The 7154-nt window shown below is 39.7% G+C and overlaps 1 long non-coding RNA gene across 1 annotated transcript; it reads right to left on the reverse strand.

Annotated features, from left to right (window-relative positions):
• Positions 1-2654: 2654 nt before the first annotated feature.
• Positions 2655-3166, reverse strand: LOC137024106 (uncharacterized). The gene is made up of 3 exons (XR_010895638.1): positions 3085-3166; positions 2876-2967; positions 2655-2769 (listed from the first exon to the last, which is right to left on the reverse strand). It is a non-coding gene; the product is annotated as an uncharacterized lncRNA (long non-coding RNA).
• Between the last annotated feature and the right edge of the window lie 3988 nt (positions 3167-7154).

Below are 7154 nucleotides of genomic sequence, written 5' to 3' on the forward strand. Positions count from 1 at the left end.
CTGAAATATGTTAAATATAAGGATGGCCTCTGTTAAACCTGTAAAGCTTCTACAGATTTCCCTGACAGAATGGGGTGGAGAAAGCAGAACGCTGAAGAGAATTTATATTTATATCCAAAATATAATTGTCACTTTGTAATGACATTTTTAAACTGTTTACATTACAAAGATTTGTATATCAGAAATAAACATAATTCTGCACAGGTAGAATTTAGTGGTCATTGAAGATGTATTTATTACGTTCTATTGTGTTTGTATTAAATCGTGAAGCTCATATTGTGTATCTAATCATATTGTGTGATAAGCAGATCACCTCATTCCTACTGAATATGAAACTGTGATAACTGTAACTCCTAACCCTCAAAATTTAGCATAGTAATTATGGCTGAGTTACAAAACACCACCAAAAACAGCAGTGTATGCAAGTTGCAGTTGTGACAAAGCTTAATCTCCCTGCAGGCAAAAACAGATGCCACATGTGGAGATATCTCAGTCCAATTAAGCAGCCCGTCTGACTTCTCAAAAAGAAATGTAACACTGGTCTAGGTGCTTATTACATAAACTTAAATAACTTCAAAGTCATGGAAAATCAGACAGGCTTCTTAATTAGGGATCCTTTAAGGACAACTCAAAAATCAGTTAAACAAGAAAACTGACTTATTTGAATAATATTTAACGGAAAATATGAATGTCCATTATCTGGCCACAGACATTACACCTTAAGTTGTCATTATTACATGCGCTAGTGGAGATGTGGCCCGCAAATTTATAGATGCAGCATGCATTAATGCCTTTGGCGCGATTTATAGACAGTAAATATATTGTCCTGTTGCAACAATTTGGACAAAACAAATTTGCACCAAAAATTTGTTTTTTTATTTTATTTTTTGTAGTGCTTGTCTAAAAGCTGAAGACAGCATGATTAAAAAATATTTTATTGATTTATTCAGACTGACATATGTTACTCCAGGTTGGGATATCTGCCCCCCACGGTATCAGAAATAGGGCTGCATTGTTAGTGTGCATGTCAGAGAATAGCGCGGACACACGCTTCACACCGCGAGCGGGCATGCGCGTCACTCAGCAGAAAAAGGGAGAAAGGAAAAAGAGACGCTTTACGGGTGATAAGCCAGTTGAGATTGTGTGTGTACGTTCTTGAGAACCGTAAGTCGTATAACTTATGTTGTCAGTTCATTTAAGCCTGGTCTTGCAAATTTAAATTAAGTTAAAAAACCTAAAAAACTAAAAAGGAAACACTGACAAATATAAGGAATCAAAACAAAAGTGAGTTAATGCTGATTTCTCACTTTGAGAGCTCCTCGTACTCAGTCGTATCCATCCCAATCATTCTGGAAGTCCATACTTGTTCCAGTCAAAACTTGAGCATAACAGTCTCTTGCATGCTTCATCATTCTGGTGACTTCTTGCTTTTTTCTCAAAGTTAAGCTGAGGAAACCCTTGATCCCTTCTTCGTTTAGAGCCCACAGCTCACCTTATGGGAGTAAAACAAAAAATTATCAGAAAAAAAAATTACAATGTACAGTATAGTATTACTTAAATACGTACTTTTCAATGCCTCACTGGAAAGCTGGCATGACATCTCCTTGAGTGTGTCTGCACGAGTGGAGAGAGATTTCCAATGCTTTGCCATCTCAGAAAGAACAATCTTCTTCTCCTCCTCCTCAAGTCTCCTTATTGCCATCACAACATCAAACGCCTTCCTCTTGGTTTTCAAATCTACAGCGTCTGGGATACAGTTGTGGAAAATAAGTCAATTGTAAGTATTTTTCAAAGAATTTCTGAAATAATCTGTGATAAGGCATAATTGGTTTTGTGCTACTATGTGAATCAAGCAAAATTGTCAACAGATCTGTGTACATACCACGATGTGAAAGTTGCCATGGCCAAACGGTCTCGTCAGAGAGAATGATGTCAAAGGCGATTCTTTCTGTATCTGGAACCATACTGTTGTATTTTTCAACAACAGAGCTAAGAATGGCCTTCTCCTCTCTGATTTTGCGCCGAATCCGGGCCCGACCTTTGCTGCCATCGGTGTCTTTGTAAAGGCGCTGGGACCTTCTTTTAATGCTGGCCACCAGCACCTCCATTCTACTGGTCACCCGCATTCTTTTGGGATGTTGTTGCTGAGAAGGAAAGAAATGCAAACATTTTGCTTACATTTTCATGACAGTAACTGAAATGAGCTAAGTCTCAATGTAACAGAATGCCACAGGGAAGTCATAAGGATTATCCCTCTTTGCTTCCTTTTTTTTCTTTATAAAAGAAAAGCTCCTGGAGGAAGGACAGGTGAGTCTCAATAATCATTTCATATTTCTTAGCGTGTATAGGAAGTATGTAACAGGGTACCAAAGAAAATGACAACGTAGCCAAGATAGGATCCGCTAACTGCGAGAAATGTCCAATGTTCCAACTTTTGGACTGTGAACCATTCAGGTACTTTCAGGGCACTTTGTTTCAGCATGATTTCCAGTGTGCATGCATTACATACTACAATTTGACATTTTAATTGCATAAGTACATGACCAAGAAAACATTGTATGTATGATTTCATTTTAAAACAGTAATTACTTGCAGAAGCATGTCTCCCATTATTCTGCAGAACTGAGACATTAAAGTAATAGTATAACTCTCACCTTCTGCCCACTCCTTAATATCAGTGACCCAGCCCTCAACTTCAACCTGTGTCACTGCCAGCTGGATTCTCATGCTTTCCAGGTCCTGAAGTTGGCTCTCCAGGCGTTTTGTGGCCTTAAATAACAAAAAAAAGGAAATGAAAGAAGAAAACTGTTATACCTACAAAAATATACAATAGACGGTATTTACAATATAAGAAAATAACAATACTCATCTCTACCTTCTGATATCGGCAGGCAAGTGAAGTAGCCAAGTTCTTAAACTTTTGCTGATTCCAGCGCATGGCCATCAGTGTAAGCATGTCTGTACGTCCTGCAAAAAATTTTTTTTAAAAAATACACTAATCTGTGTTGTACCACATGTCCCTCACTGGCTACAATTTTCTTGTAACACTTTCAATCTAAGTAGTCCAGTGTGTGGTTACCTTACCTGCTTTGGACATGTGCTTCGTGGTCACAGCAATCCTAGAGAGGAAGGCGTTACACTGCTCAACCTCCTCCCCAAGTGTCAATCCGGCTCCTTGCTGGTAAGCTCCACTCCATTTAACCTATTAAAGAAAATACTTAAAAGCTGCCAACATACCTTTGCAGGTGTTTAGGGACAGTCAATGACATGGTAATGTTTTCTTACCTCACATTTAAAATCATGGGCTTTGGCATGAAACACTGAGAGAAATGGTTTCATGCTAAGTAGGTGCTGGAGCTCCGGGCAGCTTTTTGCCACTTTGTTGAGGTAGGGCCAGTACTTGCAGGTTACATCCATGGCAAAAAAGCTTATTGGCTTATTTGCCAGCTTGTTCTGCAGGTAGAGGGGATAAGCATAGATTTCTCCCCTGAACATGTTGAGAGCGCCAAGAAAAACTCCATGTCGACAGACTGCAAGCTCAAGTCCCTCCTCATCAATTTTACTTGAGGATCTCTGAGACGTTTCCCTGGCAGCTGACCACTCCCCTCCACAGACACCTCTTCCAGAGACCTACAACATGGAAAAAGGTTCATATAAATAGTCAGGACTCACCCAAACAATGTCAACTGCAAGATGTTATTGGTGGTGTTTTTAGAAATATTATACAACAAGTTTACATGGTTGGTGGTAGAATGAATGTAATCCACAAATCTCTCTACTTCATCATCTTTTGCAATGAAGATGCCATCAAATAAGGCTTGTTCTTCAGATCTAAATGAAAGAAAGGTACACATTGACCTTCAATATGACACAGCAAAGGTTACTTTAACAACACTGCAAATTACACACATTTTGTAAGTACCTTGCTGCATTCTTAAAGCGGTAGTGCTTGCGATTTCCATCCACAGAAACAGCAAGCATGTCTGGGGTGCACGCAGGACAGACAAAACGCTCCTCCCTGCAGATCTTATCCACCTCAAATCTAACAGCCTCCCACTCCAAAAAGCTTTTTCTGAAGCTGTCTGCTGTGATCTTCCCAGTCTGTTTCAGAACAGTAAAACATGTCAACATAATTCACAGTAAAGTTAACTTAAGTTAACAAGGTCAAAGGTGACACCAAATCCTCCAGCATCGAGCCTCCACAGGCAGCTGCTCATCACAGGCAGCCCAGTGCATCATTGGAAATCTTTTGGAAAACATCACGACCAAAGTCTCCAAAAAAAAAAAAAAAAAAAAAGACAAATTCCACAGCAAACTCAACTCCCATAGCAAACTTAACCAACCATGTCTTTATGGACCTATTTTTTTTTTCTGAATGCAAACTGCATGACTAGAATGTGACAAGGACATCACTACTTGATCTTATACACAGGTCTAATGTTTTGAGTGATTGAGTTGATAAATTGCTCCAATACTTTTGTACATGTAGTGTACGAATTTAGATTTTTTACTGAGCGGTAGTTTTTACACAAAGACTTTGAATCTTAGATGATGTTCTATAGATGTATCAAGTACAGCTGAATCACTGTGTTTTGATATCATTTGATATAATAATCAATGTGCTGATAATGTCACCATAGTCATTCTGCGATACACGTCAATACTAGTACTAGCTGTTAGTGATTCCCACCACTAATACTCACACGGCCAAATCGGACAGTTCGTTGATCAAGCATTCTTAAAAATGCTTGGCAGGACAATCCTGGTGCTGCCATCTTCAACTCTTCATATGAACAAAACACATCTGTAGCGTACACCGTGGAAAAGTGAAGGGTAGCAGGCCAGTAGTCATTTCGGACCAGGTCATCCACTCCAGCGCTCCAAGTGGCTTTGCATGCCTCGCATTTCATCTCAGGCATACTGAGATCATATCGTCCTGGAAAAATCAAGAACACATTGGATTATGCACAACAAATGCATTGGGAACTAGAGGCACCTCCCACATGTCCCGACACAAAAGACTGCAGCGCGGGACAGGTTTTGAAAGCTCTATGCGGGACTGGCCGGGATGAGACAGGTGTGTTTGCTGGTGCGGGAGGAACAGATGATTCACTGCACTTCTGCAAATGAAACGTGTTTAAAAAAACATATACAAATGAGAAAGTAGTGTATGTAATTATAGTTCAGCTAGATGATCTATTAGGCAGCAATAAAAAAAAAAAAGATAAAAAAGGGGTTTAAGCAGCCTAACTGACAGTGTTGTTTACGTGGTTTCAATTCTTAAAGTAAATGATGAAGGGACTAGGGGACCTGTTGAGAGAAGGGAAAGAATATAAATTCAGATTTGAAGATCATGCTACATACAACTACAAAAATACTAAGAACTTGAGAAAATGTTGGTCTAGTTTGCCCATGCTTTGGGATGTGGTGGAGGAGGTCTGTGGGTGCTTATATAAATATTAGGCCAGAATACTGTAGGGCTGGGTGTTGCCTGCAAACTCACAATACAATATCTCACTAGGTATGGATGGACTGATCTTGACACTCATGGCTGATATTGATACCAACCATTCACAATGCCAGTTTGGTTGATAATCAGTGCCATTTTTAAATATGTTTATGTTATTAATTATACTTTTGTATTAACAAGGAAACACATCTCTTTAACTAGATTATTTCCTTTTCCCTTTGATGATTTTAATCAAAAACTTCCCTCAGCATTCATAGTAGTTTAGAATACAAGCTTTTAGTTAACACTGATTTAATTTGTTAATGTGCTTTATTTTCATGTCTATGCTTTCATTAGCACAGTTATAAGTTACACTGACTAGCATGTGTATAAATGGGCACAAAACACTGGGCAAAGAGCAACGACACACAACCACAAGAAGAATCCCAACGCAGACATACATTACAGTTAACTAGGGGTGTAACGATACGCTCGGGTCACGATACGATACGTATCTCGATACGGAGTTCATGATACGATACGTATCACGATATTTTGAACAAAATGAAACTGAAATTCAAACAAGATTTATTAAAAAAAAAACATTAACAAATTTCAATAATTGTCCTTGTTGATCACATTTCAATAAAATAAATAAATATAAAATTTTAATAAAAACCTTCTGTATTCAAATTAACAGTTGAATAGGGCTGTCTGTCACTAAAAATTTTTTTTTAAATTTAACATGAACTTAGAATTATGAATAGGGGCCGTTCACATATCGCGTCTAAAAACTAGGGCTGCACGATTAATCGCATGCGATTCTCACGCGCATTTCGTCAGTAAAGCCGGTTCCCTGATTACCGCTAAATCACCATCACCTGCTTTCAAATGAAGCGGCATTTAATAGACAGAGCCGTAGATCACTGAAAAGCCACGCAATATCGCGTTCATATCGCAGATGAATCGCCTTCAATAATGAACGCGATATTGCGTGGCTTGTCCGTGAACTACGGCTCCGTCTATTAAAAGGCGCTCCGTTTAAAAACAGGTGATGGCGATTTAGCGGTAATCAGGGAACCGGCTTTACTGACGAGACACGCGTGACAATCTCATGCGATTAATCGTGCAGCCCTACTAAAAACGCGTGGAAGGCGCAGCCGCACCGCTTCTCCTTCTTTCCAAAGCGCTTGCGCTCCCGTGGCGTCGGTCGTTGCTATGCAACCTTGAACTGGGCTCTCCAAGAGGATCAGAGGATGTTTCTGCAAAGGATAAATGACTTCTAGCCCTTGCATTAGTTTTACTCCGAGATATATTGATGGAGATAAGATATAAAAACCACCATGTACAGCTATGATCAGCTGTTCGGCTGAGCTTTTGATGTTTTGTTACGGAAAGGCCATAGCTGATCGGTTGATTCTTGTCACATGACCTGCGGTGCGCTTGCGGCATTCTGAGAAGTTGAGAATTGCATGCGCGTCGATCCCATTATGAGCGCGCCTGACGCGCGGCTACATTTGAAAATAATAACTGACTTGCACGCGGAAAAGACGCAATATGTGAACGGCGCCACAGAACTTAAAGCAAAGCATCGCAAGCGTCTTTTGCTTTTCTGTGAGCACAGCTGTTGCTGTGCACTGCAGTGAAAGAAAGCCACGACTTTTCTCACGCGACCATGCAAGAGACTGACATGAGAAACGTTTAA

This window comes from Chanodichthys erythropterus, chromosome 8 (assembly GCF_024489055.1).
Source record: "Chanodichthys erythropterus isolate Z2021 chromosome 8, ASM2448905v1, whole genome shotgun sequence".
Classification (NCBI taxonomy): domain Eukaryota; kingdom Metazoa; phylum Chordata; class Actinopteri; order Cypriniformes; family Xenocyprididae; genus Chanodichthys; species Chanodichthys erythropterus.